General features: G+C 45.3%; 1 protein-coding gene and 1 pseudogene across 1 annotated transcript in view; one reads left to right on the top strand and one right to left on the bottom strand.

Annotated features, from left to right (window-relative positions):
- The window catches only part of RAB31 (RAB31, member RAS oncogene family), a 154,382-nt gene that overhangs the window by 10,853 nt on the left and 120,021 nt on the right, over nucleotides 1–23,508 (top strand). The window lies entirely within an intron of this gene.
- LOC129019149 (large ribosomal subunit protein uL15-like) lies at nucleotides 12,581–15,590 on the bottom strand (annotated as a pseudogene).

Raw genomic sequence — 23,508 nt, 5'->3', positions numbered from 1 at the left:
GGTTGCAGGGAGCCGAGATTGTGCCACTGTACTCCAGCCCGGGCGACAGAGCAAGACTCTGTCTCAAAAAAAAAAAAAAAAAAAAAAATATATATATATATATAAAATAAAATTTGATCTAATTACGAGGGAGGGGAATGAGCAAGTAGTGAAATGATACGTGCTGATTGTAGTTTTAGACTGCAGAGGTGAGGAATACAGGATGATGGCTTTAATCCCATTTCTTAATAATGACACATCATTGTACTAGCTGGCAATATCCTATTTGTTCTCCTCTTTAGTTTGTTTGCAATCCCACAGCCAAAGAGAAGTCATCCTGCTTGCCCTCCTTTTCTGTAACACTCACCTCCTCATTTAACTTCTTTTTTTTCTGTCTTTTGTTTCATGTTCAGAGGAAGGTTTTATATTTTAGGACCAATGTCAACCTCACCATCCTGCCCTGTATTTCTTCTGTTATGTCGCTGCTTTTTTCTGCCCCTGCGGGATCATTTTCTTCCATCATTTTAATTTATTTTCTTATTCTCTCCACTTCACACGATGAGTCATCAGCCCGACCTCTTTGAAAGAGGCATCCAAGGCTTCGCTTTTACAGGAAAGTGTTTATAACCCTGCTTTTCACTTGCTCCCACCCTTTCAGTGGGAGTGTGCCAAACTCCTTCCCGCCGTGCCACAGCAGGCACTCAGCAAGCCGCGGGGCACAGCAGGGTGCTGCCAGGGTTGCCGTCAAGCCTGGTCAGGCTCACCTTTTTTTTTTAGATGGAGTCTTGCTCTGTCACCCAGGCTGGAGTGCGGTGGCACAGTCTCGGCTCACTGCAACTTCTGCCTCCTGGGTTCAAGCAATTCTCATGCCTCAGCCTCCCAAGTAGTTGGAATTACAGGCATGCACCACCATGCCCTGCTAATTTTTCTGTTTTTAGTAGAGATGGGGTTTCGCCATGTTGGCCAGGCTGGTCTCGAACTCCTGACTTCAAGTGATCCGCCCGCCTCGACCTCCCAAAGTGCTAGGATTACAGGCGTGAGCCACCACACCCAGCCTGAAATCTTTAGTTATCAGAGTTGTATTACATGGGTGCTATGCGGTAATTTCTGTCCTTGAGGTTTACAGTCTAGCAATGCCCTTGGCCTGCTAGGGTGTACATGGGAAAAGTTAGGTAACAACACCAGATATCCCAGTGGGATATTGCCAGATGCTTAGTTGCCAGATGTTCAGAAGGTGAGGGCTGGTGGAGTTTGGGGTGACCAGGGAGAGCGTATGGTGTCTGCTAATGAACCAGAAGAAGGGCTGATGTCAGGTGAGGTGCGGAAGGGGCGTGTCTGGGAGCCAGTGGGAGTGGCTTCACTTACATGAGACATACACACACAGGGAGAAGGTTCCCCAAGACTTGGTGTCAGAGTGGTTACCTGCCTGGTGCGGGGGGTAGATTTGGGCCTATAAGTAATTTGTTCTTTTTTTTTTTTTTTTTTTTTTGTGCTTCTCTGTATTGGTTTATTTAGTGAGCATGTATTACTTTGTGTAATTACGTTAAAACCTGCAAAATGTGTTGCAGGGGACAAGGAGATGCTTGACAGGGCGAGATCCCTTTGGTTCTTACTGGAAATAAGTGGTACACTGGTAATGAAATTGGAAAGTAACTCTGGGTCCGATTATAAAGGGGCCTTGCAGTTTGAGTTTATAGCTTCGGTGAAATGACAGGTCTGGCATCAACAGGATGCAGATTTGGCTTATCAGGTAGTGCTGTGCTTTCACTTGTGCAGGCCATTCTCTGGGGTCCGTGGTCCATCGTGGGAGGGCAGCCACCTCCTTTTGGGGAATGGTGACCTCTTCATGGGGTGATATTTGGGCTTTTTCACCATTCTCTAATTTCCTATTCCTCAAAATGGGGTCTAGGAAAGTTATGAGCCTATCTGTTCTTAGGGTTCTACAGGTTTTCTGTGTGTGGCATATCTGTTTTCTGTGTGCTGTTATTTGAAAAATAAATAAAATTATATCCTGGATCTTCCAGGTCATCATCCTGTCACAGAACTCTGTGTGACAACGTTAACGTCATTAATACTGGCTAAGGAGAAAATAACCGATGTAGAGTTAGTATAGAAATAACTAGGGTCGACTGGGGACAGTGGCTCATGCCTGTAGTAATCCCAGCACTTCGGGAGGCCAAGGCAGGCAGATCACCTGAGGTCAGGAGTTCCAGACCAGCCTGGCCAACATGGTGAAACCCTATCTCTACCAAAAAATATAAAAAATTAGCTGGGTGTGGTGGTGCATGCTTGTAATCCCAGCTACTCAGGAGGCTGAGGCAGGAGAATTGTTTTAACATGGGAGGTGGAGGTTGCAGTGAGCTGAGATTGCACCACTGCACTCCAACCTGGCTGACAGAGCGAGACTCCATCTAAAAAAAAAAAAAAAAAAAAAAAAGAAATAACTGGGGCCATGTGAAGACCATGTGATTCTGCAGCACATGCAGCAGGTGTTTACTGAGTGCCTGCTGTATACCAGGCAGTTTCTAGGGGTTGGGGGAATAGCAGGTAACAACATGGACTGTCCCTGACCTCATGGAGCTGATATTCTAGTAGGGGTGACAGGCGGCGCACAAATACCGAGTGTGGCAGATGGTGAGGGGTGCTATGGAGAAAAGGAAAGTGAGGAAGGGCCCTGGGCATGCTGGTTGGGAGGAGTGTGGTTTCAGGTAGGGGCTTGAGAAGGCATCTCTGAAAGGAGGCATCTGAGTGAAGACTAAAGTGACAGTACTCAGGGCAGCCATGTGTGCCACCAGACAGAGGGGTCTGTGAGGCTGGAGTAGGGTGGGTGTGCCTGGTGAGTCTGAGGAACAGCAGGTGAGCAGTGTGACTGGGGCAGGAAAGAGAAGAGAGGGAGAGGAGGGTGTAGAAGGGGGTTAGGTCAGGGAGGTTTGGGGCCGGATCAGGTGGGGTCTTGCAGGCTGGTGTAGGAACTTTGGCATTTCCTTGGAATCAAGTGAGAGAGCTTGCTAAGGTTTTGGTACAGGGCAAGGACATGATCTGACTTAGCTTTTATGAGATTGCCCTGGTAGCTGTGTGAGGGCTGACCACAGGAGGATGCAGAAGAAACATGGGAGACGGTGGTGACTTCCAGAGTGTAGCAGCAAGGTGGTGCACATGATCCCATGTGAGCTGTGTTTTGAAGGTAGAGCTGACAAACGTTGCTGATGGACTGTGTATGGAGCACAAGGGAATTAAACCATGACATGGTGCATGATGCGTACCTCGGAATCCAGCCACAGTGGAGCAACACTGTCCATCATGTGAAACTAATGTCAAGTGGAAGGTCATTGGCTTTATAGTTTCATTTGTATTTAATCAATGTATCTGTGTCTATTTTGTAGTTTCAGAATAGCACAGTTTATGTGTACCCTTATTGTTTGTGTATATTTACACAGTGTAGAATAGTTAATGACTACCTCAGGGTTCATGAGATTGTGTTTCCCCTTATGAAAGTATGTGGAATCTTAAAGGGGCCTGAGAAATCCTGCTCTAACCACTGCGATTAGCCAGGGACTGATGGAACCGATCTGTTCCCTTACGAAGTGTCACAGTATTGGCAGGACTCTGGACAAGGACAAGGAAGGCTGCGTTCCTGCGGCACCACCAGGTGGAAGATGGAGGTATGTTCTCAGGTATGGCCAGTGTCTGCCGAGATGCTATTCCTCAGCTCTACAGTTTTACTACTTTTTCTGGTATGACACAACTAATAGATAACCTTGCAAATCCTAGCTACTCCCATGACTAGATGCAGATACTATTGAAACCTCAGAAGTCTGTGTTGCAAAATAAAGCAAAGAATGCATTAGGCTTTGTTCATAAAAGCATTTTTTTTGAGACCAAGTCTCGTTCTGCCACCCAGGCTGGAGTGCAGTGGTGTGGTCTTGGCTCACTGCAACCTCTGCCTCCCAGGTTCAAGCAATTCTCATGCCTCATCCTCCCGAGTAGCTGGGATTACAGGCGTGCGGCACCACGCCCGGCTGATTTTTGTGTTTTTGGTAGAGATGGGGTTTCACCATGTTGGCCAGGCTGGTCTCAAACTCCTGACCTCAGGTGATCTCCCTGCCTCAGCCTCCCAAAGTGCTGGGATTACAGGCGTGAGCCACCGTGCCTGGCCCGTAAAAGCATTTTTATGAGCATGTGAATAATGAACTCAGTCATTTCAAGATCTTCCAAAACAATTCATTTGTTAGGGAATTGTTAGTAAATATGGCAAATAAAAAATTTTTTAAATACCTCTATTTAAAAAGATGAGTTATATATATTATTTTTCATAGATTAATCTTAGCAAGACAGTTTTCTTAGTCCATTTTGTGTTTGGTAACAGAACACCTGTGACTGGGTAATATATAAAGAAATTGGCTCACGATTCTGGTGGCTGGAAAGTCCAGGATTGGGCAGCTGCATCTGGTGAGAGCCTCAGACTGCTTCCACTCATGGCAGAAAGTGGAAGCGAACTGGGTGTGTGCAAAGAGATCACATGGTGAGAGAGGATACAAGAGAGCAAAACCAAATAAGCCAGACTCTTTTTACCAACCAATTGTTTCTGGAACTAATCCATTCCTGCTAGAGTCAGAACTCACCCACCCCAGTGGAACGGCATTAGTGTATTCATAATGATCCATCCCTATAACCCAAACACCTCCCACTAGGCCCACCTCCCAACACTGTTACACTGGTGATCAAATTTCAACACGAGTTTTGATGGGGACAAACAGACTACATCTAAAGCATAGCAAGAACCTAGTGTGTAATATTGTATAATCAAAATATAAGTAAAAAACATTATTGAAATGATACTTCACATGATGTACTGATTTACACATGTTGCTACTGTTAATGAGAATTGCATGACTGGATACTTCACTTGCATCAGCGCTTTGCTTCTGACTTGTTAATCTTAACTGTTGTGTCACAAATAACCAGATAAGCACATTCTTATTTGTGCTTATGAACAAAGTAGTTACACTCTACTTGTGCCTTCTTTATATGCCCTTGGCTTCTTCCTTATTAAAAATATCCATGGGTGAAAGAAAAACAGTAATTGTAGACTCACAGGCACTATAATAATTTGTAATTGCTTCTGCTGTGAATCTCGGCAACATCAGGAATGGTTGAGAAGGATTGGTACATAGCCCTGGAATGCACGCCTTTCTTTTAAGGAAGCGCTTCAGAATGCCTTTGATTAAGAAGGATGTCATTATGCAGATGAGCTTGTAATTGTTCTAGTGTTTGAAAAAGGTAATAGCCCCATAATCCTAAGCACGTAGACTTGTACTGAGTATAACTCATGTGCCAGGGACTGTGCTCAGTGTTTGCTACCTATTGCCGCATAACAAACTGCCCCAACCTCAGTGGCTCCAAATAACAACTTGTTAATATTTCTCACAGTTCTGTGGGTTGACTGGGCTCAGATGAGCAGTTGTTAGTTATCTGAAGGCTTTGTCGCTTACCCGTCTGGTGAGTGGGCCGGGCAGGCTGGGTCAGTTGGGTGCTAATCAAGCATCTCTCTCCAAGCGGCCCCTCTACCTGGGTAGCTTGGGCTTCCTCATAGCATGGAGTCTCAGGGTGGCCAGTCTTGTCACATGGTGGCTGGCTGAGTTCACAGCAAGTGTTCCAGAGCCTTGGGAGGTGGGTGCTAAAAGACTTCTTCTGACCTAGCCTCACAGATCCCAGAATGCCATTTCTACCACATTTTATTGATCAAGCATTTTACCAAGGTCAGCCCAGAAGCAAAGAGAGGAGAATTAGACTCCACCTCTTGACGGGAGGAATAGCAAGAATTTGTGGTCATCCTTAATCTACCCTACTGAATAAGTGCTTTACATACATTATGACATTAATAGGCTTATAAGGGCAAGTTCTATTCTTATCTTTATCTTGCTAATGAGGAGACTGCAGCGCAGGGATTTAAGTAACATGCTCAAGGACTGACTGCTAATAAATGATGCTTCCAGCAATAGAACTAGCTTTGTATGATTCTAAATCCCAATGCACATCATGACTTAACTGTGCCACAAACCAGTTATTATTGTTATTGTTATATGTTACAAATTATTTGTTCAAAACTGGCATGTAGTAGGGAGAGCACCACTGGTCTGATAGAACGGACTTTTTAAAAATAAGGGGTCTTGTATTAAAAACATAATTTAATAATTTTATTGAATAATTTGAACCAGGTTTGAAGCATTTCCATGGAAGGAAAACATGCAAATTCCCACAATGTTAGGGTCCTGGTCAGGTTCTTTGGAGTTACAGATAACTGTTTGTCATTTCTGGGAATGTATGAGATGTGCAGAGGCAAAGTCCAGTATCAGAGATGGTCTCACCTTGATGGCAGTAAAAGGCTCAAATGTATTTATAATAACACCAACAGCAGCAGTGACAACAACCTGTTTGTTTAGCACTTTACAGTTTACAGTGAACTGTCCTCATGTTATTTCATTTAGTCCTCAAATAACTCTATGTGGTTGGCTTTTTGTCTTCGATCTGCAGGTGTGAAGTACAGAGGCTTAGTCATGTGAAATGTTTTTGCTCAATGTCATAAAGGCCATGCGGGAAGTGGACCCTAAGCCAGGCAGTGTGACTGCTCCAGGGTTCCCAGCTCCAGAGTGCAGGAGGCAACCGTTTCCAGTTCTTTTCTTCCTTTACTTTCTCATAGGATACTTTTTAAGCACTATAAATTGGGTTCAGGAATTGTCAGTTTGTGAAATGTGATCAATCCAGAAGGCCAACCTGCTGGACTGCAGGGGCCTGTTAGATATCAGAGGGTCCCAGGTCAGCTATTACAGCTGTTGGGTCACTGTGCAAGCGCTGCTGCCAGGGTGGCACAGTGGAGGGTAGATGAGCCCTGGCAGCAGGTGCACTTGGGCACGTATTCGCTGTGGCAAATCATGTAATCTCTGGGGCTCAGTTTTCTCATTGCAAAATACTGACAGTTTGCGTAGATAACGCCTCTAACAGGGAACCTTGCCTGGCATGTCATATTCAAAATATTAACCTTACCAGCCTCTTCTCCCAGATTGTTTTACATCCTCATAACTTTAAGGCTTAAGGGAGTTTAAGTAGATTCTTTCCACAAGAGGAGCTCTGGCTGAGCTGTTTTCTTTATGTACTTTGCTACGGGGTCTGGCAAGTAAAAGGTGCTGAGTAATAGCTTTCAATTCACCAAATGAATACTGTAGAACATCATTATTTTCATTCATTTGACTAAATTTATAACATCCTCTAAATTTTTATATTGAAGTATAACATACAAAGTGCACTAATCTTCAGTTTAATGCATGATGGACTTTCACAAATGGAACAGACCTATGTAAACACCTGGGGCAAGAAATAATATTACCAGCTGTCCAGAAGCCCACCCTGTTCCCCCTTCCAAGCATTACCTTAAAAAAAAAAGTAACTAGTTGTCTTGACTTCTAACACTGTAACATTTATTTTTGCTTGTTTTTAAGTTGTAGCATATGCTTACTGTAGGATCTTTGTTTTTTTTAGGTACTTATACTGAGATGGCATTAATAGACGTTCTTAGGACAGAAGTTTCCCCGCCAAAGGGCTGGGGCAGAATGTGCTGCCATTGGGCCACAAGTGTGCAGAGACACGGATGCTGGCCTGGGGAGATGGGCTGGGTAGGCTGGGGCCTCTTGGCTTCTTCCAGCTGTAGCCACGTGTGCCCATATGCCCTGGTGCTATGTAGATAATAGCACTTTCTCTCTTTGCTGGGATGTGAATAAGGTTGGAAAGCAGTGTCTTCAGAGGCCTTGTAAAATCAATTAAAATGAGAAGCGTATTACTTTTATTTTGTTTTGTTTTGTTTAGAGACAGGGTCTGTCTCTGTCATCTAGGCAAGGGTGCAGTGGTGTAATCATAGCTCACTGCAGTCTCGAACTCCTGGGCTCACACGATCCTCCTACCTCAGTGTCCTGAGCAGCTGGGACCACAGGTCCTCCAGCACGCTTGGCTAATTTTTAAATTTTTTGTAGAGACAGTGTTCTCGCTATGTTGTCGAGGCTGGTCTCGAACTCCTGGCCTCAAGGGATCCTTTTGCCTTGGCCTCCCAAAGTGCTGGGATTATAGGCATGAACCACTGTGTCCAGCCTGAGAAGCATGTTAATTGTGTATAATTAAGCCATTTTAAAGTGCTCAAGGGTGTTTGAAAACAGTTCTCTCAAATATTAAAAAGTATTGTTTCCATTTTTAATGAACAAAACCTTTCTATGAAGAAAATCTTTGCTAAGATTAGTCTTTCCTTTTACCCCAGCTTTACTGAGGTATAGTTGACAAGTAAAAATTGAATGTCCACTTTTAAGGTGTGCAATATGATGTTTTGATTGTATACATTATGAAATGATTACCACAGTTAAGCTAATTAACACATTCATTCTCTCACATAGTTATCTTTTTTGTGGTAAGAATACTTCGAGATCTACTCTCTTAGTAAATAGATCCGTCTTTTTAAAGTTGTTTTTAATGACTAGAGTTAATGTATACTTGTAAAGAATAAAAAAGGTACACATAGGTGTAAAATGAAAAGTAAAAAAGACCACCTTTCTCTACTAATGTCTTCTATTTCTTGTGTATTTTTTAAGCTGTGGTCTATGCATATGCAAACATTATTTTCTTGCCTTTTTCCTCTAAAGGTAAACCTTGGCACCATGTATAGAGCACTCCCATTTATTTTAAAAGTCACATAGTGTTCTGTCACCACAGTATATCATGATTTACTTAACTGGTGCCCTAATGATAAATGTTGAGGTAGTTTTCATTTTTTGGCTTTACAAACAATTCTGCAATAAAAATCTTTGTACCTGAATCTTAATGTACATGAATGAAATGTATTTCTGAGATTTTCTAGAAATAGAACGCTGGGTCAGAGAATAGGAGATTGATATCTAAAAAGATATTGCAAAACCAACCTCAAATATTGCACCAATTTACACTCCCTTTAAATGTTTGATATGATTTCCTACATCCTTACAACACAGAATATAACCTAATTTTTTGTTTGTTTGTTTGTTTGTTTGTTTTGAGACAGGGGCTCATTCCATCACCTAGGCAGGGGTGCAGTGGTGCAATCTCGGCTCACTACAACCTCCGCCTCCCAGGTTCTAGCGATTCTCATGCCTCAGCCTACCGAGTAGCTGGGATTACAGGCGTTTGCCACCACACCTGGCTAATTTTTGTATTTTTAGTAGAAATGGGGTTTCACCATGTTGGCCAGGCTGGTCTCGAACTCCTGGCCTCACGTGATCCACCCGCCTTGGCCTCCCTAAGTGCTGGGATTACAGGCGTGAGCCGCCCCGCCTGGCCATGAATATAATCAAATTTTTTATTTTTGCTAATATTGTAGATTAAAAATGATAATCTATTTTAATTTGCAGTTCTTTATAATGACAATGGATATTTAAAAAATTTGTTTATTGACTGACTATATTTTTCTGTTACCTGCCTCTTCACATCGTTTACCCATTTTCAATTGGGTTGTTTTTGTTACTGATTTGTGAGAAATCTTTGTATATTAAGAAGCTAAACTCTCTTGTTATTCGTATTGCATATGTTTTTCCTCAGTTTGTTGTTTCGTGTTTCACTTTGTTTACTGTCTTTTAAAAAAATCATACCGATATTTAGAAATCTTCATTTAGTTAACTATATCAGTCTTTTGTGATTTTGATGTTTTATGTCTTGCTTAGAAAATCCTTTTCCACTCTAATATTATAAAAGTATTTAGTGGCGGGGTGTGAAGGCTCATGTCTGTAATCCCAGCACTTTGGAAGTTTGAGGTGGGTGGATCACGAGGTCAGGAGATCGAGACCATCCTGTCTAACATGGTGAAACCTCGTCTCTACTAAAAATACAAAAAATTAGCTAGGCATGGTGGCGGGCACCTGTAGTCCCAGCTACTTGGGAGGCTGAGGCAGGAGAATGGCGTGAACCAGGGAGGTGGAGCTTTCAGCGAGCCGAGATCGCACCACTGCACTCCAGCCTGGACGACACACACACACACACAAAAAGTATTTAGCTGTATTTTGTCCTAGTACTTTCATATTTTCTTTTTTACATTTTAAATTATTTGAGCACGTGGATTTTGGGATAAAGAACCAGCTAGGGATTTAGTCTCCCCTCCCCCATCCCCCTCTAAATGCCTAGCTGGTTGTTTTAATACCATGTATTGATTAATTCATAATCATCATCTACTGGTCTGACATGTTATCTTTGTCATAAATGAAATTTCCATGTGTATGTGCGTCTGTTTTTGGACTCTATGTTCTATTAAAATTTTAATTAATTTCTGAATTTAAGAAAAATCAGAGCCAGTACTTTCTGAATTATGAATTTACCCCTGGTTGTTTTTTCACTCGTCTCTTGACGTACTTCTCATACAGTGCATTCTGTTGCATGAAAGGAATAACATGGTGTTGAATGACAGATCTAAAGATGGGCATTTGTCTATGTGGTAAATATGTGGTAGATTCTGGGTGATTTTTCATATGCTTCACATAAAAAATGATCGTACATAAAATAACTTTTTTGGAAGGAACATAATCTGAGCCATTCAGATGCACCGAAATCCAGCTCCTCTCTACAGCATCGCTGTGGGTGTAGCTAAAATATGAGATTTTAAGTTTAAAAACAACTTCTGCATGTTATTTGGAAATATTTTTTACTAATTTCTCATGCAGCCCAAAACTTAATGGGCAAATTTAAAATACGCATTTAGTGTCTTAGTATTTTACAAAGTCCTTTGAACCTCCCCTTATTTATTTATTTATTTTTTTTGACACGGAGTCTTGCTCTGTTGCCCAGGCTGGAGTGCAGTGGCATGATCTTGGCTCACTGCAGCCTCTGCCTCTCGGGCTCAGACAATTCTCCCGCCTCAGCCTCCCAGGTAGCTGGAATTACAGGCATGTGCCACCATGCCCAGCTAATTTTTGTATTTTTTTTAGTAGAGACAGGGTTTCACCATGTTAGCCACGCTGGTCTTGTACTCCTGACCTCACGTGTTCCCCCACGTTGGCCTCCCAAAGTGCTGGGATTACAGGCATGAGCCACCACACCCGGCCCTCACTGTATTTTTGAAAACATGGTTACAGAGTTAGTTGCATGTGGAGAAGCTGAAATGCTATATGTAAATCCTGTTTCCTGATTACCAGCGTTCTCCTAATGCAAAGTGTATGAAGTGACAGCAGAGAAGATGTCAAAGGGTTTGGTGCTCAGGACATTCTGTTTTGTCAATGTGAGATGCCCAGTGAGATGGAAGTTCTGCACAGAGTGGCTGCGCGGCAGGCATTCATTTCCATAAGCCTCTCTCTTTCCTCCTGTATGGTATGTGATGAGTTTGGGGGAAGGCACCTGCATTTAAGCTCTGTTCTGGTGGAGAGAGGGAAGAGGTCTCAGTGTTTATCATCTCCCATGAGTTGAATGTGCAGGATCTGTAGCCAACAACTCTGAGTTTTGAGAGTTCCATGTGAGCCTCACTAGATACTAAGTCAGAACCACAGGGTGAGCGAATGCTCTTTCTCCACTCCATCTGGCTTCTGTCTTCTTAACAGCATATCTGCTGTTTCACATAGCTGCATATCAAGCCAGTTTTTTGTTTTTGAGATGGGGGTTCTCACTGTGTTGATCAGGCTGTTCTCGAACTCCTGGACTCAAGTGATCCTCCCGCCTTAGCTTCCCGAGTAGTTGGGACTACAGATATGTGCCACTGTGCCCAGCTACAAGCTGGCTCTTTTGTTTTTGGGGCAGTTTAACCACTTGGCATTGTCAGGTCTTCCCTAAGCTTCCCTTGGTCTTTTCTTCCATTTTGCTGTTTTTTTGGACGTTAAATAATTTATTACCTCTACCAGGTGCTTGGACAGAATAAAGTAAAAGAGAGAATCATTATGTTAGAAAATTAACTTGTGCAAGGTGACGTGAAATTCTCTCTGCTGTTGATTCATCCAGTGGTCATGAGGGTAACTAGTGATTCAACTGTATGGGAGGGAATCTGCCCTTTCTGAGTGGATCTCACAAGGTGTTCCTGTGTGATGATATAAAGATGAGAACCTTTCTGGGAATTTGCTTTTTTTTTTTTGAGGCAGAGTCTTGCTCTGTCACCCTGGCTGGAGTGCAGTGGTGTGATCTTGGCTCACTGCAGCCTCTGCCTTCCGGATTCACAATTCTCCTGCCTCAGCCTCCTGAGTAGCTGGGATTACAGGCGTGTGGCATCACGCCCAGCTGATTTTTGTATTTTTAGTAGAGACAGGGTTTTGCCATGTTGGCCAGGCTGGTCTCGAACTCCTGGCCTCAAGTGATCTGCCTGCCTCAGCTCCCAAAGTGCTGGGATTACAGGCAGGAGCCACCATACCTGGCCTAAATTTGCTTTTTAATCTATGATACTAAGCTCCTCCCCCAAACAGATGGGAATTGAACTCAGACAAATTTTAATGTGCACACATTTGCAAAGGTAGGCTTGCATTTTTCATTCACTTTCTCTTTTATATATTTACGTGCGCAGAGGACAAAATGCAGAAGACACACAGGATGAGCAGCGAGAAACAATGCCCTGCCTCCATCTCCCTCAGCTCTGCCACTCCTCTCCCCAGGAGCACCAGTCACTAGTAATGCCCTCAGAGCTCTTGGGTTCATCCAGCATGGGCTCTGCCCTGCCTATGCAGGTACCAGACCATCTGCGTTCAGGGGGACGTGGAGCCACATACATGCAGGCAACAAGGAGAGGGCTGGTCACTGGATGAGGCTGGGCCCCTGGGGCAGGGGTTTCATCAGAGCCCTCGGTCTGCTCTGTCTCCAGAGAAACCTCCCTAGTGGCAGAGGCCCAAGTCCTGCACCCACTGCAGCAGGGCAGGGCTGCAGCCAGGTGAGCAGAGGGCAGAATCCTCTCCTGGAATACATTAGACCCAGTGGTGACATTAGTTCATGCTCAGTGCTCTGTTCACAGTCTCTGGTCCTCACAACGGCCCTGTTAGCGGGTTAGGTGCGGGCATGCAGTGAGAAGGTGGGTCCTGGAACTTGTACCCAGGCTTGTCTGACACCAGAGCCCATGCTCTCCACCACAGCCGTGTCTCCAACTTCTCCCTATTTCCATGCTGTAAATCTTTATTTTTTCCACTTTGGTGTGAGTGGGATCACTTCCATTGGAGCTAATCCAGAAATTGCTAAGTCAGTGGGAATTGTGAGTCTACAAGTTAGGAATAAATTGAGCTTAACATGCAATATATTGGAAATGATCCTAGATCCTGGATCCTTCCTCTTTCCAAACAGTGAGCTGTGAGGGAGTCACTCCTCCCACCAGGTTAGAACCATCCGACGTGTGCAGATGTGGCACATATGGTGTATGCTCTGAGGGACAAAATGACGACCCCTGACTGCAGTGTGGCTCCAGCATTGCTTGCTGCCAGGCCGACCAGGGGCAGGTGTCCTGGAAGATGGCTCTTCCTGTTCCCAGAGCTGTCCCACCCTTCAGTGTCCACAGGCATTCTGGAAGCCCAGGTTCTCCTTCATTCTGCTTAATAGCTCGGCCTAGAATTCTCATTCCTATTCTGTGCCTGGAGACCCAGTCCAAACTCCAAGCCTCATTCCATTTTCCTGGGCTCTGGTTCCCTCCAGGATTCGGTCCACAGGTGGGTGTGGACAAGACTGCTGGGACCACAGCCTTGGTTCCCTGCTCTGTTGATGAGGTTCTTGGGCTCAGACACCATCTGCAGCCCTTCTGCAGCCAGCCTCTCCGTTGCCTGCAAACCCTTGCTCATCCTTCCCTCAAGACTCCCTCAGAGACATTGTACCATTGTTTTCTAGTGATCCTTGAAATTTGAGGCAGTAGCTGTTAGAAAGAAGAGACTAGAAAAAAATAGGAGGCATGGTTACTGGGGGGGGGGGGGTTGGTTGGTAAAAATAAGTGAATTTTGCTGGCGTGGGTCAAATTCCTCCTAACTAAAAAGAGGGGAGTATCTATTAATACAAATGTAAAGGGGGGAGAAAATGTGTTCTGTTATATGGGAGAGGCATGCCCTGTAGTCAGGAATCTGTGCCCAGTTATGTGAGATGGAAGCTGGGGGGCAGGGTGGCAGGGAGGAGGGAGGGAGGGAGGGAGGAAGGAAGGAAGGAAGGCTAAACTAAGGTCATGCACTCAGGTCCTCAGGTACATAAGAGCTAGTATCTATCGCACTCTATATACTGACACTGGATGAACTCCTTCCCTGCACTGTCACAGCCCTGTGAGGTGTTGCTCTTCCTGTCACTATTGTGCAATTGAGACGGAAGCCTGGAGAAGTGAAATACTTGCTCAGGGCCCCGCAGCCAGTAAGTGGCAGGACCTGTGCTTACCTCCTGGCCTGCGGACTCCAGCAATTGTGTTGTGAAGCCACCACACCCGCTGCCTTTCCTCAACACGGACAGGAAGTGTTACATACCTAACGAGGAGAACATGGGCAAAAACTTGCGAGTTTAAGTTGTGAGTGAGCTAAGGGTGAGCCGAGAGGATGATTGTAGCCAAGGCTGGCAGCCTGGGGAGCCTATCTGCAGGTGTGGAGGGGTGAATTGTCAGTGAAGGTGAGGAACAGCAGAAAGGAAAGGCAGGAAGGGTGCAGAAAGGACCCCGGATACAATGAACAAAGCGGGGCCCAAGCCCCTGCGGGGAAGCAGTGGGGTGGGGAAGGACTCGAGTCTCTGGCGCCTCAGCACTGTGTGCCAGATGAGAGACAAGTTGTGTGTGGTTTGATTCTCTCCATATCCATTTCTTTTTGTTTTGTTTTGTTTTTAAAAAGTATTTAGCATTTAATTAACCTCCTTCCATGCGGCTTCAAGCCACCGGGACACAGGCCCCCCAGCATTCTTAATCTTCTCATCTCATCAGAATTGGGCCTTCACGATGACAGACTGCTTTGGGAGCTTTCCCTTTCCCAGAACTTTATAGTAAACCAGTTGCCCCACAGCAGTGATGGGAGTAGCCTCTTGGTGGTGGCGGTGGTTTTTTTTTGTTGTTGTTGTTGTTTTGTTTTTTTTTGAGATGGAGTCTCGCTCTGTCGCCCAGGCTGGAGTGCAGTGGCGCGATCTCGGCTCACTGCAACCTCTGCCTCCTGGGTTCAAGTGATTCTTCTGCCTCAGCCTCTCAAGTAGCTGGGATTATAGGCGCCTGCCACCATGCCTGCCTAATATTTGTATTTTTAGTAGAGACATAGTTTCACCATGTTGGCCAGGCTGGTCTCGAACTCCTGACCTCAAGTGATCCGCCTGCCTTGGCCTCCCAAAGTGTAGGGATTATAGGTGTAAGCCACCGCACCCGGCCCTCAGTCTTGTTTTTAGCAGCATTTACCTGTGTCTGCTCACGGATCATAGTCCACAGTTGGTCAAAGTTGACAGTTGGGCTGAAGCTCTGTTTCCTCTTTAAGTGGTAATGCCTCACACCAAGTTTCCCACATAACCTGGGTGACATTTGTCAAAGTTGATCCTGTGGTGATGCACACCACCTGCGTTACCACAGCCTCCACGGTGCTTCCGCACTTGGTGATGTGGCCATGGCCGTGGCTCGCGTGGCCCTGAAGTTTCCGGCTCTTCCTCAGTCTGGATGGCATGCCAGACGAAAGAGGAAGGTTTCTACAAAGTCTCTTAAGGTATTGATCACCTATTTCTCCTTTTAAAAACGGGCAAGCTGAGCACAGTTGTGCATGCCCATAATCCCAGCTACTTGGGAGGCTGAGGTGGGAGGATCGCTTGAGCCCAGGAGTTTGAGATCAGCTTGGGCAAAGGGCAATTTTTCTTTCATTATCATTTTGATGTAGAAAATCAGTAACATCTTCTTTGCCAATATGAAAACATGTTTTTCTTTAAGCAGAGTCTTGCTGTCAGCCAGATTGGAGTGCAGTGGTGAGATCATAGCTTACGGCAGCCTTGAACTCCTGAGCGCAAGGGATCCTCCTGCCTCATCCTCCTGAGTAGGTGGGACTACAGACATGCACCACCAAGCCTGGCTAATTTTTAAAATTTTTGCAGAGGTGGGGTCTCACTAGGTTGTCCCAGCTGGTCTGGAACTCCTGGGCTCACACAACCCTCATGCCTCAGCCTCCTGAGTAGTTGGGATCACAGGTGCACACCACCATGCCTGGCTAATTTTTTATTAAAAAATTTTTTCAGAGGGTCTTTCTAGGTTGCCCAGACTGGTCTTGAACTACTTGCCTCAAGTGATCCTCTCCCCTCAGCTTCCCAAAGTGATGGGATTACAGATGTGAACCACCATGCCTAGCCTGAAAACATTTCCTTTTGATTCTAGCATTTAGGTCCTAAACCTAAAACTGTTGCCCTAGAATTGCACTGCCCACTTTTGCTGCTAACCTTATTCCCTGTCCAGACCTTTGAGGACCAGAGTTGGCTGGGCCTCCCTCACAGATGATGCTCAGGATGCTGGATGCTGGAACGCAGGGACTTTCTCTGGTGACTGTGGGGAAGCCCCTGCCCTCCCACCTCCCCTTTTTTTCATTTGTTGATTGGCAGAGCTGAGATTTCCCAGTGTATGTGAATTTGGTTTTGTTCATTTGTAAACCCCTTGACAACTCTGTACATCAAAATAATGGCATTCCTCTTGGGAGTATTTTGTAATTATTTGCTCAGTGTGTAATATCACATTAAATATCCAAAGTCAATTCAGCAAATGTTTATTAATAATAAGATTTGCCAAAAGCAAGAGAAGTCTTAAGTGGGTTATGCCTACAGTTTCTAAAAAGCCTTCAGATTGTGGTGGTAAAAAAACTTGCTTTGTAAATTTTGTGTGATTTGTATTAGAAGATGCTAATTTATTTTAAAAGCACAGTACTCTTTTGTGGTAAATTTCCAAGTTTGCCCCTGTCATTTGAAAAGCTTTTGGTGCGAGTGTTCTCAGATGTTATTGGGTGGTAGGGGCAAGGACTCATTATTTTTGTTTTCAGATATGTATTATCTCTTTCAAATAGCTATTAAAATTTATTATGTATTTGCACTTATAAATGTTTTATGTACCAATTTAAAAAATGGATCAATAGATTTCTGTGTCTAGCAGAGAATCGGTTAATGAGTTTGGAATAGCGTGCCAAGGTGACTCAGCTTTATGACTTTCCATGGATGACAGATTCTGCCCCTGCGACAAGGTCAAGCCCATAAAAATTCCAATCAGATAACATAAAAAGCACAGTTTCATAGGTCAGCTTAATTCTATAGCAGTCTTTTTTGTCAGCATAGCTGGCGACTCCATCTGTTTTAATTTAAGATTCACTCACCCCAGCCATGCCTCTGTAGCAGGTGACACGCACACACACGTGCACACACATGTGCACACACACCCACACCCACTCACAGTTTCCTTATGTAACATACATGATGTAAATATGTAATATAAATATATAGTTATATAGAATATAAATATATTTACATTGTAGTAGAGGCTGAGTCGGTGGTATAATAGAGCATCTGCAATTCAATATTTACAGTATAAAGCTGTTTTTCCTTTGTGAAACCATTTGTTTTCCATACACTGCTTGGTTTTGGGTGGGGAAATAATGCAGTTACTTATCTGCTACACTAATGAGCAGATGACTGTCCTCCTCTCCTGCAGCTCTTCTGCAGAAATGAGTCGCCACAGTGAATTGCTTGTGTTTATTATTCTGGTCATGGGTTAGCACCAGGTGTCACAGTGAATCAATCTTGGATTGGTAATAGGTTGTCACGAAGGCAGAAAATTGCAGGCTAGAGCAAATTGTCCTATGCCCATTATAGAATCTCAAGTAATGATGGTTGGTTTTGCACGGAGGGGCTGAAATAGTCCATAGCATAAGGAAACCAAGCAGGGGTCTCTAAATAGGTCAGAGGGTTCTAACAGATACCCCACCCCCTTCTGCTTCTTTTAAAAGCTCTTGTTACTGAATGGTCATAAAGAGAGTTTTGTCTGCCCCCCACGCTAACCAACAAGACAGGCTTACCAACAACGTGGTCCTGGCAGGCAGCCAGCCGGCCGGCATTTAAATGATGCTTGCTGCTGTGGCAACCCCACGGGCCTTTAATGGGTGAGCGTGGATGCAGCAGCTGAAGGCCAAGTGCAACATGGAAGGCAGCGGTGCAAGCACAGCCCTGGTTCCGATGACTTAACGCCGCCTGGGCCACTGCAAGACCAGCGTGGCAGACAGACCCCCTGGCGAGGGGCTAACTGTGGGGTGTGTGGTGGGATATTGTGAAGTGTATATTTGGTCTTCGTCCCTGTTTCCTAAAACCCTTAGAATCTCTGGAGTGAGAGCATTTTTTGCCTGCCCATGACTGACTGATAGCTGGCAGCCCCCAGGTAGCTTTAGGATGGGGCTGGTTACAGGAAAGACCAAGGCAAGATGGGAGGGTTGGGACTTTTAGCCCCACCACCAACCTCCAGGAAGAGACCTCCAGGGAAGGGAAGGGGCTAAAGGTTGAGTTGATCACCAGTGGCCATTGGTTTAATCAGGCATGCCTGCATGATGAAGTTTCCATAAAAACCCAAAAGGGTGAGTTTGGAGAGCTTCTGGATAGCTGAACATGTGGAGGCTCCTGGAGGGTGGTGCAGGGGCACACTGGGGAGGGCAGGGAAGTCCCACACCCCTTCCCACATGCCTTGCCCTACAAGTCTCTTCATCTGCATCCTGTGTAACATCCTTTATAATAAACTGGTGAATGTCAGTAAGCGTTTCCCGGGGTTCCGTGAGCCACTCTAGCAAATTAATCAAACCTGAGGAAGGGGTCATGGGAACCCTGATTTGCAGCTGATCAGTCAGAAGCACAGGACACCTTCCTCCTTGTGCTAGGCCTCTGGAGTAGGAGGAGGCAGCCTTGTAGGACTCAGCCTCCCGCTGTGGGATATGACATTATCTCCAGGTAGGTAGCTTCACAATTGAGTTGAACTAGAGAACACTCAGAGAACTAGAGAACGCTGGTGTCCGCTGAAGAATCAGTGGCTTGCTCGGTGTGTGGGGAAAACCTCCTGTACATTTGGTCACAGAAGCATTTTGTGTTGTCAGAGTAGAGTAGGAGAAAAAACATTTTGTTTTTCTACTCAGGTGGCATGTTCCAAATAAAAACACTGGAAAGAATATGAGTTTAAAGAAACGGATTGTAATGCATGATATGGTTGCATACTATATTAATAAATCTCATAAATTTGGATTTCACTGCCTTAGAATTTGTAAGAATTCGGCCGGGCGCGGTGGCTCACACCTGTAATCCCAGCACTTTGGGAGGCCAAGGCAGGCGGATCATGAGGTCAGGAGATCGAGACCATCCTGGCTAACACAGTGAAACTCCGTCTCTACTAAAAATAAAAAATTAGCTGGGTGTGGTGGCGGGCACCTGTAGTTCCAGCTACTCAGGAGGCTGAAGCAGGAGAATGGTGTGAACCCGGGAGGCAGAGCTTGCAGTGGGCTGAGATCGTGCCACTGCACTCCAGCCTTGGCAACAGAGGGAGACTCCGTCTCAAAAAAAAGAATTTGTAAGAATTCAGACTCGGGGTACAGGATGAATTTACTGCTTAGGAAGATGTAATGTGCTAAAAAAAAAAAAAGAAAGTAAATCAAACAAACTATTCAGATGATTCTTAGCTTATGGAGAGTAAAGCACAGGTTTTTAAGTTTCTTAGACACACTGTATTGATGAGGATACAGACTAAGCTGCTGAAACAGGAGATCCCAGATTACAGTGGCTTCAGCTTTTTCAGTCCTCCTGGTGGCTGGTTCAGGTCTTGTTTGGCGGCTTATGGGGTCATCACATTGTATACTCTCCTGTCCTGTGTGCCAGCACCTGGTCACATGGCCACCCCTGACTGCAAGGAGGATGGGAAAATGTCATCGTTAGCTAGGTAACCAAGGGCCCAGCTAAAACTCAGCGTTCTTTTTCTAATAGTTGAAAGGGACAGTGAGTATCACAGAGCCCCAGCAGTTTCTCTCCTAAGCATCTTTTATTTTCCAATGAAGACACTGCCAGGCCAGTTGTGTCTTCCTTGGCTAGAGCTTTGATCTGCAAACTTGGAGCTGATTCTGACCTCAGACCCTGGGGTGACGAGAGGAGCTCTATGATTCTAGTTAGACCAGCCTAATGGATGAATCCTGACTCCCTCACTTGCTGTTTGTGTGGCCTTCAGTTGGGCTGTTGAGCCTCTCTGACATTCCGATTCACTGGTAATGATAACTGTCTCACACAGTCATTGTAACAAGTATTTTGAGAACATCCAGGATAATGCCAGTTATATGATGAGTTTTCAGTAAAAGTTCCTTTGTTCCTTCCTCTATAGGATGAATCATAGAAATCATCTACTTACCTAACGCTTCCAGTGAGACAGGTTAATTTGCTCAGAACCTGATTTAATTTGCATTATTGCATCAGGATGACACCTCTTTACAGTAAAGTTATTTATACTTCTCCAAATGCAAAATTTAAAATTATTTTGGCTGGATGTGGTGGCTCACGCCTGTAATCCCAGCACTTTGGGAGGCCGAAGAGGGCGGATCACTTGAGGTCAGGAGTTCGAGACCAGCCTGGCAACATGGTGAAACCCTGTCTCTACTAAAAATGCAAAAATTAGCTGGGCGTGGTGGCACACACCTGTAATCCCAGCTACTCAGGAGGCTGAGGCAGGAGAATTGCTTGAATCTGGGAGGTGGAGGTTGCAGTGAGCCGAGATTGCACCACTGCACTCCAGCCTGGGCAACAGAGTGAGACTCCGTCTCAAAAAACAAAAAAAATTCTTTTGGTGGGTTGATGTTACCCAGAAGCAGATCATACTGTGCTCACACATCTTCTGTCCACATCATACCAATGCTAGAATAAAGGGGGTAAACAGAAAAACAGGTTTTCTTGGAAAATGACATATGGAAGTTGCTGCATAGGGGTCTCTAATGGCAGAGGTGCCTCCAGGGGGCTTTGATATGGTCAGCAGTAGCAGCACACACTGCAGTGCCTTCTTTGCTTGTAGTAAGTGGCCTCTGGGTTCTTAAAACAAGACCCTATTGTGTAAGATGCTGGACTTGGGAAAACCTCTGGCAGGGGCTGCATTGAGGCTGGTGACTCCTGCGGGGGCATTGTGTGCTGCACAGTGTAAGAGGCAGCCGCTCTAGGCTCAGCATGGTGGCTCACGCCTGTAATCCCAGCACTTTGGAAGGCCGAGGTGGGCGGATCACTTGAGGTCAGGAGTTCGAGACCAGCCCGGCCAACATGGTGAAACTCCGTCTCCACTAAAAGCACAAAAATTAGCCGGGTGTGGTGGCGGGCGCCTGTAATCCCGTCTATTCGGGAGGCTGAGGCAGGAGAATTGCTTGAACCTGGTGGGGCAGAGGTTGCAGTGAGCCGAGATAACGCTACTGCACTCCAGCCTGGGCAACAGAGTAAAACCCCGTCTCAAAAAAAAAAAAAAAAAAAAAAGAGGCAGCTGCTCTGGGCACCCCTGGATTGTGGCAAACTTCAGAATTGGGTGTCAGTGCTAAGTGACCAAGACAAAACCACCGTGGATGGATCACAAGGGCTGGAGTTGCAGAGTCAGAGCTGATGGAGCTTTCCTGCCAGCCATGCACCGTCTGTCCAGTGGGAAGTCCTTTCTGTGCTGGGAGGAAGGGGCCGGCAGGACCCCTTGTCCTGCGCCAGTGCCAGCCTCTCTCAGCCTGTGTGCAGCACGTACATGTCCATGGCAGCCCTCGGCTGGATCTCAGGGCTGTGGGCAGGGGTGGAGGCCACTGCTAGGCTGTGCTGCTGCTCCAGCAGCCCCCTCAGGGGCACTTGACTTTTCCCATGAACCCAGGCCTGCCATCGAGGGTGGAGATTTCATTTGGAAATGCTCGCCTCACTTCCCATGCGGTTCCTCTGTCTCCTTTATGAGCGGGACATACCCCTCATCCACTGCCTCATCCAGGTTTCCTGGTGTGGCAGGGTCCCCAGGGACCTAGAGGGAGCCAGGGAATGTGAGTCAGTGGCTTCCCAAAGTGGCTGCCTGGCCTGTGGTGTCATAGGGCTGCTGCTGTCTGCCTTTTGTCCTGTCTCACGCTGTCCCCAGCCCTCCCAGCACAGGCCGTTGAGAAGACAGAGTTGAGTTGACTGTCACTGTGGTCTCGGGGAAGACCACCCGGCAAAGCACTGACAGGTCTCAAAGTGGGAAGGCAAGGTCAGACTGGATTGAGAGTTGCAACTTTGATTGAAGGTGGTCTTTCAAAGCAGGCTCTTGGTGAGGATTGGGTAAGAATTGTGATACTGCAGCACAGAGTTGGTGGAAATAGCAAGCAAGGGTTTCGAGGACTTCAAAGACTCCTGGGGGCAAACTTCTACTGCTTACCACTGAAGAGTGGATGGGCCTTCAGGGAAGTTCCTGGCAGGAACAGTCCTCCCATTTGTCTGGGCGGATGGTCCGGAAGAGCAAAGACATGCTAATGAGACAGAGGAATAGCAAGTCCCGTTCAAGCCCACAGGAAGGGGCCTCAGTTCTCAGCGCCAGCCTGAGTGTGGGGGCTGCTTGGCTCGGCCTGTTTCCACGCTAGGGATGTTCTACGTGTTTTCTTCTTCATGGCTTTTTATTTTCTAATAAAAGATGTTTCTATTCATAAGTGTTGTAGATGAAGATAATGTCTATTTGTTTTATTTTGGAGGGCAGGGATGGGGAAGGCTGAGGAAGGGGGCAGTCTGATTGCTGGCTCATGCCCAATTACAGTTTATTTCCTCCCTGAGTGCCCTCTTTGATGTGGGAAGGAAAGGGAATGAAATCCGTCTCTTTTACTCATGAGCAGTGCAGACGGCCTTCTCCGGACAGTTTGGCTTGACCTGTGCAGAGTGCTTTTTCCCCAGCGAAATGGAACAGGAAAGCTCATGGCAGCAAGTGGCAGAGGGGTGGAGCCACAACTTGGCTCTTTTTCCTTCTTCTTTTTTAAAAAAAGTCCAGTCCACTAAAGCATGAATGTTTTTCAGAGTCGCAAATGAAATATAGTAGGATTTTAAAAAACCAAAGCTGTCTTTCAACATGTTGATATTCTCGGACTGTAGCAAACAAGGTTTGGACTTATCCATTTAGAAAGCAGTGTAAACAGGCTCTGAAATGCCATTGTACCAAGGGAAATGAGGACATGTGGCAAAGCTTTAAGAATTCAGCCCCTAGACCTACTTTTGATAGAAATAGTTTTGCTTGAAATCATTTATTTTCCTTGAGTTTTTTGATTTTTATTTCTTCAGTTCTGTCTGGTCACCTTCCCTGTATAGGCATGACCAGCACCTGAGGAAGAATGATTAACAGATGTACAAATAACTTAAATGTACTTGAAAACTATAAAACAATATGTGTGTTACTGAAAATAAGCAGATAGTGTAATACCTGGATTATAAACATCTTGATCCCTTGAAAATAAAGTATTGCCTTAATTCAAATAATAATACCTCAATGTTTATATAGTGCCTATCTGAAAAGTATTTAAAGTTACTGTTATTTTCTAGATTTCCTAGCGGGTTGATTCACTGGAGGGCTAGTTGGTTAGGGAGGTA

This window comes from Pongo pygmaeus, chromosome 17 (assembly GCF_028885625.2).
Source record: "Pongo pygmaeus isolate AG05252 chromosome 17, NHGRI_mPonPyg2-v2.0_pri, whole genome shotgun sequence".
Taxonomy (NCBI): Eukaryota; Metazoa; Chordata; class Mammalia; order Primates; family Hominidae; genus Pongo; species Pongo pygmaeus.
Note: the sequence above shows the minus strand (reverse complement) of the source record. Positions and strands in the feature narration are given on the sequence as shown.